Genomic DNA, 19316 nt, shown 5'->3' with positions numbered 1-19316 from the left:
TTCATTCCAGGGTGAAAAGACCTAGGGGAGAATAAAAGAGAAGAGACCAAGGCTACTTAAAACCAGTACATAGCGAGAGGGTTGCTCATATGTAGGTAAAGGAAAACAGTAGTGCTTGGTGTGACAGTGGCGATGGCACCAGCATACTGTGAGAGTACGCTCTACTGGGAATTTTTAATAAAAACGTATTGGAGGTCACCTGTGGAGTGCAAAGTGACTATTGATGGCTTCTTGACTAAGGAAATGCGGACATAGCAGCTGGTGATGACAGGATAGTGAACTAGAAGAGCCATCGGCATGCTGGTGCGTTTGAAAGCAGCGGTGCTCGCTCAGTGCCGGTGGTGGCCAATCAATGGAGATCCATACGTAGGTTATGAATATGCCACGAAGTGATCTATTAGTGCTCTGTAACGTTTACCTGGTCGGGTGAACACACACGATATCAACCACACGCCTCACAGTCTCGAGAGGGAGGTGTAGGCTACTGGTTTAGTAAACGGATGTGAAATGGCGTCTATTGCATAAATTAAATGCGGCATAATGTTATAAAAATGCCTCGATTAGGAAGCACATTACTGGAAGCAGAGATGTGAGCCAGGGCAATTGCTGGAGGTTAGTGAATAGCGTGCCCGAGCTAACTCTAGGATGGCAGGGGTAGCGGAGACGCATGCCCTTGCGCCGGTGTCAAATAAATTAGGAAAAAGGGAACACAGTGAAAGCCGATCTGCATTTAGATCAACATTGTAACTCACCAAAGGAATTAAGGTGGTGAAAGTGCTGTGGTGGTAGGAGAAAAGGATAGTAATACTCACACCTGGAGACAGAACAACTTGCATCCGTCCTGCCCTGGCTCTGGGCCCCGTGAAGGTTGCTTCCAGGGTTGCGGCTTATAACGTAGCTATGAGGACGTCCCTGCGTGAGTATCTTGTCCGCTGTGGGTGGTGGCCATGTTAGGAGTGAAAAGATGGAGTGTAAGCACAGGCAGCGTGATGGTATAGTTAGGGGTGGGAAGTGTGACAGCGGCGCGCTGCTGGGCGCCCCAACACAGGAAAACCTGTTAAAGGTTCACGAGACAAGTGCGGGGTGAGGGAACCAGGGCAACCTCCTCGTGTAAGTTGGCATGGCGCAGCGCCGAAGGGAGGTGAATTAGTGTGCTCCCTTGCCATGTGGATGCTAGGTACGGGGATGGCAAAGTGACCCAAGTTGGAGACTAGGAGCGGGGGGGGCCACAATGATAATGCCTAGGGGTGGTCGCTACTAGGGCCACCGTGGAGGGGTCGCTGGTGCGGAGTATGTCCCACAAGTTCGGTACCTTGTGTGCATACCAGTGGGGTATGCTACTAGGTTGGACGGCCACCGTGGAGGGGTCCCTGGAGCGGAGTGTAGCCCACAAGGACGGTACCTTGTGTGTATACCAGTAGGGTGGTAGTTTGGGCGGGGAAAAGGAAGAGCAAACGGGGGACCAGAGGTGAGTTCCGGCAGGGTAAACCATTTGCAGTCCGTTCCAAAAAGATCAACCATGTAAAGGCAGTTCTAGTCAAGGGCGGTTGAGTTCATCCCAGGGAATGTCCTCGTTAAGACCTAGTGTGTGCGATGATAACTTGAACACCCAGTTCTGCTCTTTCATGAAGAGGGCCTCCTTTGAAATCTGTGGAAACGCTTCTAAGATGGTCCACGAGAGATTATGGATGGTGTGGTTGTGGTCTGCAGTGTGTGTGTACATCTTTGTGTTTGTTTTTCTGCACCTGATATTACTTCTGTCATCCTCGTTTTGACTAGGCGGGTGGTCACGCCTATGTAATGCAGCTGACAGGGACAGGTGATGATATAGTTGTATGTAATGCAATTAGTGTGTCTGTTTTGGTGCCATGTCAAAGTGTTGGTAAGGCTGATGATTTTTGAAGCTTTTGTCAGGGGGCAGACTACACATTGACCGCATGGAAAATGGCAAGTTACTGGCGGTAGGTTCCATAGAGTGTTGAGTGGTGGAGGGGTTCTCTTTTTTGGTCTGGTGTTAATGAATACGTTTTTAAGGTTTGCAGTGCGTTTAAAAGCAAACCTGGGTTTGTCTAGGGTTGGGTCCCCTACGTGGAGGATCTTCCAGTGCTTATTGATGATCTGTTTTTATCATGTTGGACTCTGGGGTGAAGGTGGTCACACAGGTCATTTGGGTGATATTGGCTTTGGGTTGAGTTTCCAATAGAGCTGCTCTGGTAGTGTTGCGAGCTCTTTTTTGAGCGTTATTGATTTGTCTGATGGGGTATTGTCTTTTGGCTAGGTCGGTGGTGAGTTCAGTTGCTTGTGTCTTGAAGTCCTCCACATTACTGCAATTACGTCTTATCCGTAAAAACTGCCTATAGGGGAGGTTTTCCCTTAGTGCCTTGGGGTGGAAGCTACTAAATTGTGAGAGACTGTGGCTGTCAGTGGGCTTTTTGAAGGTGATGGTCTCCAGTCTATCTTGCTTCCATTTGATCAGAAGGTCCAAAAAGGATAACTCAATGTCAGAAGTGTTGGCAGTAAACTTAAGGTAAGGATCAAGGCTATTGACCCAAGTATGGAACCTGGGGATGAGATTGGTGTCCCCCTTCCAAAACACTAAAATATCATCAATGTAACAACGCCATACCGATATGTTCTCAGTGTAAGGGTTGGTGGTGTTGAGCACATGCCCTTCCTCAAAGTGTGACATATAGAGGCATGCCCGACTAGGTTCAAAGATAGTCCCTATTGACGTACCCTGGGTTTGATGGTAGATTTTTTTCCTCAAACTGAAAGAAATTCTCAGTTAAGGCAATGTGTGCACACTCCATAATGAAGCTAATGAAGGTGGGGGATGTCCATGTAGTGTTGGGCAGGATTTCCTCTATAACCTCAAGTGTCAGTATACAGAGCCTCTACGTCAAGGGTTAGAAGGACGTCAGGATGTGTTCCTTCCTGGTTGGTGTTCTCAATTAAGTTAAGTACATCCCTAGTGTCCTGGAGGAAGGTAGGTGTAATTGTGACCAATGGTTGAAAGAAATGGTCACAAAATGTGGACAAAGGCTCCAGGACTGACCCTATACCTGAGACTATGGGTCTCCCGGGGGGGGGGGGGGGGGAAGGGGGGGGGGGGATCCCCTTGTGAATTTTGGGCAGGATGTAAAAATAGGGAAGTCTAGGGGTGTCATTGGTCAAGAAATCAGCCTCATTTTTGGTGATCCATCCTTGGTTGAGAGCAGAGGCCACCATTGATTTGATGCGGGTGGTGAGGCGTTTTGTTGGGTTAACTGTGAGGGGAGTGTAATATCGTACGTCGCTCAATTGGCGCAGGCATTCCGTTCTGTGGTGGGCATGATCACAATAGCCCCTCCCTTGTCCGCTTCTTTGATGGTGATTGTCTGGTCTGCTGCCAATGTTTATATAGCCTTTGATTCCAGTTTCGATGTATTGAAGAACCCCGCATTCCTCAGTTTTTCAGTGATTTCTTTAAGTACCGCTTTCTCATAGTTGATAGCCTCCGGTGGCACCATGCTGGAGTTCGGTGTGAACTTAGAGGGGTTCCGTAGGCCTGAGTCCACCGGAGGAGATTCTGTCTGGTTCTCAAAAAAAAATCTCAGGCGTACCTTCCTGAAGAAGTTTTGGAGTTTACAATTGATGCGGAAGTCGGCGATTTTGGGGGTTGGTACACAGCCCAGGCCTCGTTTGAGGACTGTGGTTTCCATATTGGTGAGTGGTCTGGTGGAGAGGTTAACTATTAGTTTCTCTTCTCCATGTGGCTCCATGTGTGGTTGTTGTGCTTGGTCCTGCCACTGTTCTTGCTTCTGTTGGTGGGAACCTCCTCTTCTTTTTCTGCCTCTGCCTAAAAAAGGTTGTGGTTGGAAGGGGGCAAATGGCTGTTGTTGTCCTGGTGGAAAATTATGATATTGCCACATGGGTGGTCCCTGGTAGGGGTGGCGGGCCATACCCGTACATCATGTTTATGGGTGCTCTTTGGTGTTGGTGTTGTCATTGGCTGTCGCGGCGGGCGGTACTAGAGTTGCTACTGGTGGAATAGTTCCTCCTTCGTGAGGTGTGGCTGTCATCTGAAGAGTTGTCTTCTCCTGAGGGACAGAAGTCGTCTTTAAGGTAGGGGTAGACTTTTTCCTTACTGAATCTGGTGATGTTTTTTTGTAGTTTGGCAACTTTTTGTCTCATCAAGTAATCCCTGTTGTCAGTAATCTCGTTATTAATTTCCGCCAGTTTGGCTTTGAAGGCTGCAGTGGTGATGCTGGCTTTCAGCGCCCCTTCTGCTATGGTGATCTTCATGATGAGTTCATTGGCCAAGCATTTGGCAGTCTTGATAATCCACACCAGCAGGTCCCTGGTACATTTCCAGGCTACCAGGGTCCATTCTTCTTTGAACTGCTTTTCTTCGAGAAATATTTTCGGTGTGTTGGAGACTATTGGACCGTTGGGGGCTATATTGGCGCGTAAATATTCCGTCATGGTAGCTCCATGCATGACGATTTTCCTGAGCTGTCTTTTCATGTTGGTAATAGAGGTCCAGTCACTTCCTTGGTTACTGGAGGATGTTCCTCCGCCCGCATCTAGTAGGGATGGTGTTCTCAATATCTCAGAGACCAAATAGTCACTGAAGGAAAGTCCTTGGTTGTTCTCCATATCTCAAGAGTGAGTATGATCCTCAATTGAGGAGAAGTAGGAAAGTTCCACGGCTGGGCCAACATGCAAATATACCTTAAACAACAGGAACCAGGAGCTATGTTTTAGTAGGTCCTGCACACACTCTCCAGGGAGACAGTAATTATCAAAGTAGTGGGCAGTACTGAAACTCAAGCCATATTTCAAAATGGACTCATCGCTGCCACAATTTTCATGTCCATGGGCACCCACTCGACCCAAAGGTCCGGCAAATTAGATACTTAAGATTAGTTGACAATCATATCTATAAGTATTCCTTGCAAAGAAATAGCACTAAAGGAACCATTCAGCTGCTTTCAGAATGTAGGCAACTCCCTACAGCCAATGGTATCTGTCCCAGTAGTTGCAATGAATAGCAAAATCTTCCATTTCATTCTGGGGCAGAATATCGGCAGATAGGCTCCCTTGGGCCAAGGTATGGTACAATATGGGTCAGGATGATGCACGCTCACAGCTCTTAAAATCATCTGCACCTCCTCGAATTCTATACATGCAGTTCTTGTATTAACACAGGCCAGTTGGACTTGAAGGTCCTTGTGCCCTAAAGGATCTCTTGATCTCTAGAAGCGCTTTACACAGGATCTCAGTCCACTGGGCCTATGGCTTTGCTTCCTCTTGGTCTGTGCATTCTCCCACCCTCTCACTTCATAGTGCAGCTTAACCTTCAACCTAGTAGGTCACATCAGCTGGAGCTTCCTTTCCACCTAGACCGTGTCTTGGTCTAAGGCCAAACCAGCTACTGTCAAAGTCTGTCCTTGGCAAACATCCACTCTGTGCCGGGCTCAGTGCCTTATTGAAGTCCAGACTAATTACCAGTTATTGGCTTAGGAGGGTTATATTTATCCTTCTGTGGGGTGACTGGCCAGAAATCAGAGAAACATTAAGAACAAGCTCCATTCAAAATTCAGAATACACCTCCAAGAAGAGTAATTGCATCATACTTGTTACTTCTTGGATTTTACCAAGTAGATGGGTAGAGGTGAGACTGATCCAAACCGATTAGTGAAGGATTTTCATCTGGTTGCTAGTCTACTCCTGGCACATGGGGGTAAGGGAGTATGCATTGCATACTGTGTAGGGTGGTTTAGCAGGGAAGAGGTGTACATAGGTGTACATTCTCTTCCAACCCACCAGACAGCTGCAATCATGTGGCATGGAGAAGATGAACTGTCATGTTGAAGGCTAAAATGAACCCACAGAAAAATCACTATCTGTTACCGTTCATCCTACATTCCTGCTTACACGCACAGCAAATAGATAGCATAACTTGCGATACACTAAGAAACACACTCTGATCCTGCCACTATGTTTAAGTGCCAGTTGCTCTTGATAATGTGGATATCTTTGGGTGTTTTGCTGTTTTTCTTGAAACCGTATCATGGAGTGGCTTCTGTGGAGACCGAAGATTGTCCTGTTCTCTGGAATAAAACATGCCACATAAACCCACATGATATGCCAGAAAAACCTAGTAGGGCACCACATGTTTTCCAAATAATGCTTTGTCTTCTGTTTTCACAGTAGGCTGTGCCTGTTTGCTCTTTTTTCAAATTTTCATTGGCCCTCAATGTTCAATGTGAACCAGTTTTCCAAACTCGACTAGTCTTTGCTTATGATATTTTAGTTGATGCCACTCTCATCAACTGCAGCCTTTGAAGCTGACCCTCATTATTTCTCCCCAACGTGCTTGGGACCAGAGCATGCCTGGTTTTTGCGAGCTCTTTTTTTTTTTGACACTTCTTTATTCTGGTTTATCACGCAAAAGAAACAGAACTAGGAATAGAATACATTAAACATTACAACACTGTGGCAGCCCACCAAAACCAGTACACACATGGGCATGGTAGAAACACAGCTGGAACACAGCATTGCAGAACCCCACTGGCCCGAAGTAACAGAACACTGGCAGGCTAGCCAAGGACAAGAGGAGGGAGGGTGGGAGGGGAGAAGGTGCCCGTAAGCCCAGGGGTGTGGGGGTGAAAAGGGCCAAAGTAGGAAAAGAGAAAAAAAAGGGGGGAGGAGGAGTAGTGAAGCAAGAGAGATAAAGGGGAAAAGGGAAGGAATTAAAAAGGCAGATAAGTAAGGTTGGAAGAAGAAAGAGGCATGCAGAGAATGAATAAATAAAAAATGGGGAAATGGTGGGGGAGAGGCAAGTGGGAGGCGGGAGAGAGGGCAAGTGGGAGGCTGAGGAGAGGGAGCGAGAGGGGCAAAGGGGAAGAATCAAGGAGATTGAAGGGAAAGTGAGGGGTAGGGGGAGGAATAAGATGATCCAGAGGCGGTCCAGGGGCCGCTGCTGTGGAGCAGGGAGCCAAGAAGAAGCGGCCCATAGTGGCTAGGCCAAACCTGGAGAGCTGCAATAGCACCACAGATTCTAGCATCGGCCAACATTTGCTGGTCATTCAATGCCCGTCATCCTGCAGAAAGGGTGCCCAGATCAGGAGGAAGGTCTCTGCCTTGTCCTGTAGGTTATATGACACTTTCGTATGAGGCTGACTAGTACATGGCCGAGAGCTACTTCGCATGTGTGAAGGAAAAGGGGGTAGCGCCAATGCTGAAGGACACAGTTCTTCGCTGTTGCAAGCGCTGTGTGCGCAGTGGACCCTCATGTCAGGACAGGGTAGGAGAATCAGCGAGGTAATAGCAGGATCTGGGATCGGGCCAGGGGTACTGAGACTAGCAGAGCCTCACTCAACGTGGCACCCAGTGCCCCCAGAAGGATCGGATAGTAGGAAAATTGCAGTGGATATGGATCAGATCACAGAGATTACTGTCGCAACATCAAGAGTTAGAGTAGGGCAGCAGTCCCGCCGCCTGCAGTTTCATTGAGGTCCAGTGTCATTGGGGTCCAGTGTCATTCATGCAACAATTTGTGTAGGCAAAATTTCAGCCATTAATCCCTGGTCCCGCGGTCTAGTGCCTGCAGCAGCTCTGCCCAATTTTCCGGCTCATTCTCCACCTGTAAGTGAGTTTGCTATTTGGCGCGTAGACTTTCCAGCAAGGGGGGTTTGTGTTGGTTCTGTAATTAGCTTTCCTTTGGGCGACCTATAATAGGCTTCTTCTATGCGGCCTCATTTTGTAATTTGAGGGTATACGCAATCTTTATGAATTTAAAGCGAGATTTAAGCAGGAATGTTAAGTGAGTAATGTAGGAAGCTGGCTCTGTATATACTGTACCAAAGTGAGGTATACTGTGCACAGAGTCCAGTGAAACCCCAAAGGTAGGCAGAGGTAAAGTAGATAGCACCTTACTCTCTATTTGTGGTGGTGTGGGCGAGCAGTAAGGCTTTATCAGAGGGTAGTGTTAAGCATTTGTTGCACACACTCAATCAGCAAATGATATCACACACTCAAGAACTGAACTTCAGACCAATTGGTTTTGTATTAAAATATTCTTTATTTTATTTTCTAGAACCTAGCAAGCCTGATGCAATATTAGCAATAAATACTTTACAGTAGTAATGCAGTTTGTAAGCATTTTGAAATGCAATTGTATATGCACTTTGATTTCAGTAGGATTACTAGTATTGCAATGCTTTGAAATATTGTAAATATACTTGTAATGGCTTTTCAATAGAATGTCGAAATAGATTACTTGCAAATAACTTTTCTTAGTGGTACAAAAGGGGGTGGTGATGGACGGAGCATCAGAACCAATCAAACACTCACACCCAGTCAACAGATCTGGGTTTGATCCATCACCGTTCTTTAGCCCACTCTGCCACCCCAGTTCAGACATGGCCATATGCAAATCAGTCTGACCCTGTGCCTCATGGGAACAGTCCAGCCCGAACTGCCAAGCCATGCCTTCCCTGGACCGGAAACAAGCTTCCTAGGACCGGTTTCTGGCATTTCAGCCGTCTTCAGCCAGGCTTGCTTGAATCCAGTGGCAAAGTGAGCAAGGGACTCACGTCTGAGCATACCCTGCCAACTTATGGCGAACAAAGCGGTACAAAAGGGGGTGGTGATGGACTTTTCTTACACAGTGTAGTATACCTGGATACTGCACTGGGACATTTCCTGTAAACGCGTAATGTTAGCTTATGGAGAAAAATAGGGTTATCGGTTCAAATGTACGTTTTCGGTTGTGGGAGTTGGTATTCTGGGGTTGGACTCAGGGGTCCCCCAGGGTCAAGGATGCACTCTTGTTACACCCTCAGCGGCACTAGGATGGCCGGGTGCAGAGTGCTGAGGCCCAATGTTATCCAATGGGGGAGAGGGGACCTCCAGTTGGCGGCTGCTTACGAACAGGCCAGTGGCTTGTGTGAGCACAAAAGGTGCACTGTCAGCGGTACTGGGGCGGCCTGGTGCAGAGAGCTGTTTTGGCGTCGGGCACCCTGTAGCTTTCAATGGGGAGTCTCTGGTTTGCAAACACACTGCATGCTCGGGGGCGAAGTTCTTCTGGGTGCGACCACCACTTGGATAGGTAAGTTGGGATGCTGGGGGTTGGTTAGGGACCGTTGGTTGGGCCACCCTAGGCCGTGGAACATCTGGTGCAGGGGTGCCTTTTACGGTCGGATCTTTTTACCAGCTCCTGATCGTGGTTGGGGGCACCTTCCGGTTTGAGGCAGGTCAGGGGTCACCGGATCTCGGGTCAGGATTGCCCGGGAGACCTCCTCTTGATGTTGGGCCACTCGGACCGTGGGCGTCTGGTGCAGAGTGGTGTAGACTGGCGGACCTGGAGTCTGTTGATGTACATATCCGGTGTTCACGGGAGACAGAGTCTTTTCTTTTGAAGGCAGGGCAGGTCCTCTGGGTTCTTGAGGTTGCTGGCTGCAGGACACACTGGAGTTTCACTTCTGCAGGTTCGGGATGGGGACAGGCAGGTAGGGCTGGGGCTAAGTCAGTGGGCGTCTTCCTCTTGTTAGCTTCGGCACAGCTGTTCGGTCCTTCTTCTTTTCTTCTTTTAGTTTCTTGTCTGAAAAGGCAAGGTTCAGTTGCCCCCTAAATACCAGATTTAGGGATGTTACAGGTAAGTAAAGGTTGGGACCAATGGGTCCCTTCCTTGGGGTGGGTACACCCCCTATTATGCCACCCTCCAGTGGGAAGGGGGCATATGCCTCACTCTGGTTGGCTGGGTCCCCCCATCTGCAAGATGGCGGGGCTGAGACTTGTGCTTCACCTCGCTTCCCCCACCTGAGGGTTGGAGTTGGCAGAGGTGGGCACATCTCTCTTCTTCACTTATTTTTCCCGCCGGTTCTCCCGTCCAAAGTGGGAGTCAGAACCAGTGGAGACCAGCTGCGTAAAGCAGCAAGTGGCCTGGGGAAGATCACAAAGGCGTCAAGCCTTTGAAGCATCCTCTTCTTGGACCCTGCCCATCCTGGTGGAGGAGGCTTGGCACCTCGTCCCAGGATGTGCATTGTTTCAGGCCCCCGAGAGCAGCAGGCACTCGACTCAGGGGTCCAGAAACATGTCTGGTGGTGGCAGCTGAAAGCAGCCACTAAGACTGGACACTAGTAATAGGTCGTTATTCAGGGGGCACCTCTAAGATGCCCTCTGTGCATTTTTCATTAAATTCTACACTGGCATCATTGTGGGTTTAATGTGCTGAGAGGTTTGATACCAAACTTCAGTTTTCAGTGTAGCCATTATGGTGCTGTGAAAATCGTAATGACTAACTCCCAGCACCATACACTCTTAATGGCAGCACTGCACTTACAATGTCTAAGAATAGGCTCAGACACTTTAGGGGTACAGGGCTCATGCACCTGTATCCTCAACACTGGTATAGTGCACCCAGCCAGAAGGATGACTGATCTATGCCAGGGCAGTGGATTGTAGGCATGGCAGAAAGGGATGTGTGCCATGTCGACTCTTCACTTTTTTCTGCACCAAAACACGCAGCCTGCAATGGCAGTGTGTAAGGGTACAGGGCCTCTAATGGTGGAACAAGAAGTGCTGCAGCCCTTAGAGGTCTTCCCTGGTCACAGTGCCCTGGGTGCCCATGGTACCATTTACCAGGGACTGACCTGTGGCCAGAGATGCCAATTGGGCTTTGGTTTGGGTTTTCAATGCAGTTTTAGGGAAAGAACATAGGCCCTGGGTACCTGATTGGCAGGAGCCCAGGGCACACTCGGTCACAGCACATTAGCAGTTAAGCAAAAAGTGGGGGCAACCATGCAGAAAGAGGGAACTTTCTCACAAGTATGCTTTGTATTCATAGGTCGTCTGCAGGAGTGATTTATTACCAGTTTGTCTCAACAATTGTGGAAGGTCACAATATAAGATACGTGCAGCATCTGGTACCACAGGAGCCTGCTCTGTGGTACCCCCAAGACTAATCCTCACTGTGGTGTAGTTGGAGGTAAAGATGCCTAGCTCCATCACTTTCATTGAGATGCCTGAATACCCACTAATAGAATGAGTTGTTGGGTATTTAGCTAAATCTAAGGAAACTGAGAAAGGTTTCCACCCTGAACTGCATCACTTCTGTAAGTCATAAAATCCAATTGGATAACCATACTTCCTTATGGGACATGACTCTTGCGAGCAGGGAATGATTACTCTGAGTTGATTGTGACTTATAAGCTCTGATACAGACTGTCACATTAATAACACTTTGTAATCTCGATGTCCAGTAAAAACTATCCCTTCTGAAATAAATATGTTTTCATAGATGGGATAAATAAAGTAATTACATAGAGTATAGACAATAATCCAGCAAGTGCTAGCATCTTTTGAAGCCAAAATACATCTGTCATTTATATGGTAGGTTGTAATAACACAGGGACTTGTGGCAGATATTATACTATATGATGGAGGACTTTGATTGATTTAAGCATCCTTCCAGTCAGTAAATAGGCTGGAGATGGCAGACAGATTTCACATGTTTACCAAAGCTTGTCTCCATATATATATGGCCAATGCCTTTTATTTCTAGTTGCCCTTGGTGCAAGCTAAAACACCTCAGTAGGCTTGAAGATATGTATAAATCGAAAATCCTGTCACCCAAGCTGGAAAACGTTACCCCCCCCCCCCCCAGGGTAAATAGTTAATTTAGTAGCTTAATTCTGTTTCAGACTCATCTTGATTCATCTCATCAGACCATTCCTGGACTATCTGGTGTTTGTTGTAGTTGGTGAGAAAATAAAACTGTAGTAGGATTCTACTTGACGTAGACCTTGGATCCACAGTATGGCAATGTTGTTGTACTCCTATATGACCTCCAGTTATAGCTTAGTGTTATTCTCATACGTTTTGAAGTTGACTTAAGTTTCACCCAGTAAGTTTGCTAGGACTTTCCATTACAGTTTGAAAATCACCAGACCTAGGCTGGAACCTTAGAAATGGTGCCAGTTATAGGGATCAGTCGGACCTAGAGAATCTGATTTGGAACAGTTTAGCTGTATGTAGGAAAGATCCAATTTATGACATGGTCACCCCATTTTTTGCCTGTATTTGATGCAACTTTGACTGAAGTGCACTGGGTTCCTGCTAACCGGGTTCCTAGTGCCAGTCTTCTTTCCCAAAAACAAGGTAACTGTGAATTGTTCCACAATTGGCAAGGACTTTAGCACCCTTCCCTGTAAGTCCCTAGTAAATGGTACCCATGGTACCTAGGGCATGGGTATTCAAGAGGGTCCCTACGGGCTGCAGCATGTATTGTGCCACCCTAAGGGACACACTACCAAACTAATGCAAACTACCATTGCAGGCTGCATGAAATGGTGCAGACAGAAGTGATAACACAACATGACACACACCCTGTGTGTCAAGCTGTGAGAAAGTGCCATCTTTCTTGCATGGTATGCCGCCACTTTTTGCTGAATTGCTGAATGTACTTTGACTGAGTGTGGCCTGGACTTCTACCAATCAGGTGCACAGGGCCTATGTTCCTTCCCTAAAACACAAAACCCAAATTGGCAATCCCTGGCCACAGGTACCCAGGGCCTTGTGACCAGGGAAGGCCCCCTAAAACCTAACGTACAATCCACGTCTGTTCTTAGGCTGCCACACAGCAGACATGTTGCTGAGCCCCGGCTCTCCTTGGCCTGCAACAATGCGCATCCTGGGCGAGGTGCTAAATCTCCTCCCCCAGGATGGGCCGGGGGAAGCTTCAAAGGCATGCCGCCTCTGTGAGCTTCCCCAGGCCACTGCAACCCCCCACTCTGGCGGGAAGCTTGGCCGGATCCCCAAATAAGGACAGGGAATGTGCCAGCCTGCCAACCCCACCCCTCAGGTGGGGGAGGCGAGGTGAAGCACATCTCTGGGCTCTCGTCATCTTGAAGATGGGTGGCCCTGCCCAATCAGGACTAGGCTACTGCTCCCCTCCCACAGGAGAGAGGCAGGATAGGGGGTGTACCCACCCCAGGACAGGGACCCATTGGTCCCTGCCCTTCACCTACCTGTAACGCCCCTAAATCTAGTATTTAGGGGCATCCTGAACCTTCCTTCCCCAGATTACAGATTCCAAAATCCGAAGAAGAGCTAGAAGAAAGAAGACCTGCCCTGCAGCTGCTAAGAAGAGGAAGACACCAACTGCTTTGGCCCCAGCCCTACCGGCCTGTCGACCCTCAAACCTGCTCCTGCTCCAACCTGGCATCTCTTGTGGCCAGCAACCTCACAAACCCCGAAGGACCTGGCTACCTTTTGACTCTAAGCCCCTGGGACTCCTATGAGTAGAGGCTCTACTCAAAATCTACTTCTAATCCCTGGCAGCAGCCCCGAACCGCGAACCCTTCACACTCTGCACCCACCAAGCCTGGCCTGTGCCGGAGTGAACAAAGACCACGAGGACGACCCCCCCCGGCAACTGTAACCTTGAGTCCCGCACCCAAGGACTTCCCTCGACACTCCTCATGAAGCCTGCAGCCTCAGAACCAGGTGCCTCCCCAACCGCGATCAACCGAGGGTAAGATTTCCCAACACCAAAAGGCACCCCTGCACCCGGCGCCCCGTGGCCCCCTGTGCCCAATCCCGGGGTACCTACCTATACTCCAACTACCCAACTTACCTCTCGAAGTGGTGGTGGCACCTGAAGAATCTTCGTCCCTGAGCTTGCAGACTTTTTCTAAACTGGAGATTTCCCATTGAAATCAATTGAGCACCCGAAGGCTCAAAAGCACCCTGCACCCAGCCGCCCGAGTGGCCCTGGCAGTGCAATCTCTACATCTATCTACTTCCCCACTTGTCCTGAGTAAGTGACCAGGAGCCCAGCTCCCACAGCCGCGTGGCCTGCTAGTCAGCAGCCACCAACCAAGGTCCCCCTACCTCTCATAGGATAACATTGGGTGTAACTCTCTCTGCACCCGGCCACCCTTGTGCCACTGAGGGTGAACCAACTGTACCTACCTGACCCTGGGAGACCCCTGAGTCTATGCCCAGAACCTTAACTCTGCCAGTCGAGTACTTACCTTTAAACCGATAACTCAATTTTCTCCATAGGGTAACATTGACTGGCTTTTCCTGAAATTACTTCTAAGTGTGGACTTTTCAAATCTTGAAATATTCACCAAAAATCAGCACAGTAACGAAAACGAAAATACTCACCTGCTATTAGGTGAGCTCCTAGTGCTGGATCTTGGTGCCCAGCACTGACTCTGAAAAATACTTACAACTGTACTTACCAGTAACCCAATTTTCTCCCATAGGAAATCATTGACTGTTTTTCTGTGAAATTTCTTCTGTCAATTTCTGCAAACTTTAAATATTCTTTAAAAATCGTATAATTTCTGAAAACGTAATTGCTTACCTGTTTTGGATAAAGGTCCCAGTACTGAGTCTAGGTACCCAGTACTGGATTACAAAAGTAACGAGAATATACTATACCTTCAACTTGAATTTTCTGCCATAGGGAATCATTGACTGTTTTCTATGAAATATTTTCTGTCAACTTTTAAAATAGCAAAATATTTTCTAAAAATCATCACAGTAATTAAGTCGACTTTTATCACTTGATTTTAAGTACTGACCCAGGGCTGAATCTAGGATCCAGTCCTGGAATTCCAAAAGTAATCCTAAAAGTAATCTGTTGCAAATAACTTGAAACTTCCATTGAACTCAATGCATTATTGTGTTTAAAATTGTGTTGCCTATTGCAACCACTTGTAACTTTCTACAAAAGTCAATTGCATATTGCAAAAGTATTTATATAAAGCATCTCATTCTGAGAAAGTATATTTTAATACCTATTGTTGGTTCTAAAATAAAACAAGCATATATTTTTTATATATAAACCATTGGCCTAGAGTTGTTATTGAGTGTGTGAGACCATTTGCTGGCTGAGTGTGTGCAACAAATGCTTTACACTGTCCTCTGATACTGCCTTACTGCTCGACCAAGCTACCACTTTAGAGAGTAAGGTTATATCTAACTTTAGCCTCTGCCAAACCTCTGGGGACTGTGGACTCTGTACACCCTGTACCTATTTGGGAACAGTATATACAGAGCCACTTTCTCACACATGCCCACTGACACTGCATGCAACATTTGGATGTCACCCCTACAGCAGGCCTTACAGCCCTTAGGAAGGGTGCATTATATTACATGTGAGGTCATTTCTACGTGAGCAGATATGGCCTTGTGCTGTCTAGTCCAGATTTTAGATAGTACAAATGAACAGGGAAGCCATCTTGAGTGCATGTAATGGGCACTGATTATTAAGAGTTCTCTAGCTACATGATAGCTTCACTGAAACCTATGGTGTTTGGTATCAAACACCTCAGCTTAATAAATCTGTACTGATGCCAGTACTAGATTTGTTATGAGATGCACCCAGAGGGCACCACAAAGGTGCCCCCTGAAAACCTACTAACCGCTAGTGTACTGGCTTACTGATTTAGACCAGCCTGCCACCACAGAAGCATTTCTGCTCCCCTGGAGGTAAAGCATGCGCTCTCTAAGGTCAGAAACAATGCCTGCTTTTAATGGAGGTGTTGTCACCTCCTCCAAGCAGGATGGCTAGCAATCAGCATATCATGGCAGGAGGCTTCAGGGGCCGCTGTTAAGTTTGGTATGCGACCACGGCTTCCCACAGACACGGGAAATGCCACTCCCTGCCCAGGGCCCATTTGCACCAAGGCAGGGGGGAAAATTAGCTGCTCAGGAGACTAGTTGTACCCCTAAGGTGGGCTACCTGAAGTGAACATGAAAAGTTGAATTCCACAATCTTGGTTTTTGGTGCAATTAGATACATTGGGTCATGGTTATGCCCACTCCCCACAGGAAGTGGTCATATAGGGGGTGTACGCACCCCAAAGGTAAGTACAGGGCTCGAAAAATCCAACAACTTTTACTAGACCTGCTGATCTAGTGACTTAAATAATCTACCCAACCTAATGCTCTAGACTCATGAACCGGTTTCAAATTATGTGATCCTGGGTAAGTATTTTAATTCCCTGAGATGCCATTGCTTCTTTATCACGTATCAGAGCACCTTCAAATACGCAAGTTCAGCACGTCTGCTGTATAGAAAACGCTTTTGTTTGATTTAATAGAGTAAACAAATTTAGACACATGTAAGATACACTTGACTGCAGACTTGCCTCTTAGTTCATTAAATGCATTGTCATCAGGGCTTTGCCAGAAAGGTCTCTCACATCATGTTTAAAAACTATCACTTTTAATAAATACATAACTAAAGCATAAAGTAGCAGCACACTGTTATTTGCAATCAGCAGATTTTACATTGAAATGGCCACAGAATTTGTCACTGACATGTGGTTTTAAAACTATATAGTGTACAATGTTTGGAAATAAAGTTACTGCAAATATTTGTCATTCGCGTATCACCAAGTTGAGTTCTTTTTTGTTTGCCTCCAATTTAAATCTTTGTTTGCATCACACTTCTGAATTACAAAAAAAAGTTCTTTCATAATTTCTGATCTACTTGTACTATTCATTTACAAGCTGTTTAACTGTTGTTTTAGAGAGAAAAACTGATATTTTACTGCATGTTGGTTCACAGTTATTGTCAAATAGACAAGTGTGGAATGTCATGGGGTTAGTGATGTCTTGATTATCAAACAAGGCTGCAGAGAGGTCAGACAGGACATGGAGGCAGGGGTTGCTGTTGCCTGTGAACTGAATGGTGTCTTCAACGACTTGGATGGTTGCTATATTCAGGCAGGCTGCAGCTAGAAGTAGAAGTCTCCACAAGTTCCAGCAAGACTTTCACTGAGAAGGGCCTTCAACGACACTCCACAAACGGAAATTGCTGATTCAGCTGGCGTCCTCAGAGAGGCTAAAGAACCCAGCTTTCAGCCTTCCACCACCTCCTCTACCTATTCCTGCATCCCCTCCTCCTCCAATTACCTCATGTGTGTTACAGAATCATACTTCAGCTCAGATAGGCCTAGTTCCTACTCCCTAACATAGGTCTTTGGAGTACACGCTTGCCCTCATCCTACAAATGATCCTTAAGAGGTCTATTATGAAGAGCCCCTGGGGACCCTGATCATGCCCCTTCTAGAGCTTCCTCACCAGAGAACACCACTGCATACCACAGTATCCTCCAATGTGCAGCTGCCTACTACAAGGTAGACATGCATGTAATATCTGAGATTGACGATTTCCTGGTGGAGACGCTATCCAGAATAAGCGCTTCCTTCAGTCTCTATCTATGCTGAAGAAATGGTTAAATCAGCCTCAGAAATATTTAGAGAGCCTGTCTTCACTAAATGTCTAGCGGGGGTAGCCATCAATCTCAGATTAGGAGGGCTACATATCTTCCCTTTTGTAGACGACTGGCTGATCAAGAGTGCAAGCAGACAGCAGTGCCTAGCCTGCACCCTTGTGGCCATCTCTCTGCTCCACAGCTTGGGTTTTACAGTCAATGTCACCAAGTTCCACATACAATGCATTCAGATCCATCCCTTCCTCTGGTTGGTGCTAAAAGCCATCACTGGTAAGGTCTACCCAAATAAACAAAGGGTTGGCAGCATTTTAGCAGCTATTACCTCTTTTTAAGCCACTCAGTCCTCTCTGTCTGCACAGCGACGTGCCTCTAGTGTTCAGTACCAGAGGCAGTCACCAAGACCTCTTGACTCAAAAGACCTTTTTGAAGAAAAACAAGTTGCAACAGTCCAAGCCCAACACTAGATGGTAGGAGTATGCTAAGCATGTGAATCTACAGCACTGCATGCAGCAAGCAGATGCTTACAGGGTAAGTGCACAATCCTTATATATCTTCTTAAGCTGATACTGGAAAACATTTAATACATGGGAATTTACAAACTCTGAAGAAGTAGGATTTCTGGTAAGTAATTATTTCATTCTCAACCTGAAGTTAAAGCAGGCTGCCATTACTGATGGTGCTCATTGCTAGAATAGGCAGTCTAATCACTTGTTTCATTTACAGTCCTCTAAAAATCTGAAAAATGTTACCAGACATGCAGGTTTAGTGACTTGAATAAACTACTTGACCTAAATGTAATGTGCTGGTTTTATAAACTTCAGATTGTGTGATCATAGGCAAATATTTTATTTCATTGAGTCACCTTTTCCTTTATTATCACATACAAGTATATGAATTCATTATATCTACTGTACAAAAAAATCTTTAGTTTGATGTAGCAGACTAAACGTTTGCTCCATGTATAATAAACATCTAGCCCACATATTGGGTGTACACATGACCCCTGACTTACCTCTTAGATCACTAATAGCATTGTTATCAAGGTGGAGGCAGGAATGTTTCTCAGTTCATATTTCAAAAAGCCCTCACCTTTTATAAATATTCTTCTAAAGCATGATGTGGTAGTGCACTGTCATTTACAGAAAGACGTTTTCCATTCATATGCCACAAACCTTCCCACTGACCAGCTGTTTTAATTAAACAAGCATTGGCATAGCCAATAGGTCTCCCATTTGGGACCCTCTAAGTGTTTAGCCAGAGGATTGGTGTAGTAAATTACTCCAGATTTTGAATTAAGAAGGATATTTTCATTGGAGTAAATATGAACACAGCAACCTCCAGCATTACATTTCAGTTCTGGTTTACATTAGAATCCTGTCCTAGCTGTGACTCTATTACATCACAGCCTCATCATACAGTTCTAAGAATTACCACATAAACACTTAAACAAAAGACGTTAAAAATACATGGCATACTATAAAATTGAAAAACAATACAAAACTCACCAAAACCCAAAGATAAAATACATGAGATTTACAAATGGGATACTTTACACAAATCTCCTACACTCCATTTCTTACCGTCGTCAAGAAGGGCCACAGAACCTTCCACAGATATCACTGTGGGGTTGAGAAAACTTGCTCTCCCCTTTCTTTACAAATCCAAATCTTCTTATCACTACCCAATCACCTTCATCAAAGACTAATTCCTTTACTGCCTTTCTACAATCAAATCCAACTTTACTACGCCTCTGACTTTCCAGCACTCTTAAACTCATCCCTTCTCTATCAACCCAGATCTGCTTTTTGTCTTGCAACCACATTGGAGATTCGTAAGCTCCAGGCTCCCTTCCTTTCAGAGCCACAAAAGGAGAAATACCCGTTACTGTGTGAGGTGTAATTCTATGACCCCACATCATCCTTCTTAGTTCATCCTTCCAGGACAACCCATTTGCCAATGAAAGCTGAATAGACTCCATAATGATACGATTTATTCTCTCGACAAGACCATTAGCTTGTGGATGGAATAAAGCAACTTTATTGTGGGAAATTCCAAGGCTACATAAATAACT

At 46.3% G+C, this 19316-nt stretch overlaps 1 protein-coding gene across 2 annotated transcripts in view; it reads left to right on the top strand.

The window, feature by feature from the left end:
* The window catches only part of MED14 (mediator complex subunit 14), a 1045467-nt gene that overhangs the window by 206824 nt on the left and 819327 nt on the right, over positions 1 to 19316 (top strand). The gene's annotated exons all lie outside the window — the stretch shown is intronic.

The sequence above is a fragment of the Triturus cristatus genome, chromosome 8, assembly GCF_964204655.1.
Source record: "Triturus cristatus chromosome 8, aTriCri1.1, whole genome shotgun sequence".
NCBI classification, from domain to species: domain Eukaryota; kingdom Metazoa; phylum Chordata; class Amphibia; order Caudata; family Salamandridae; genus Triturus; species Triturus cristatus.
This window is presented reverse-complemented; position numbering and strand designations above follow the sequence as displayed.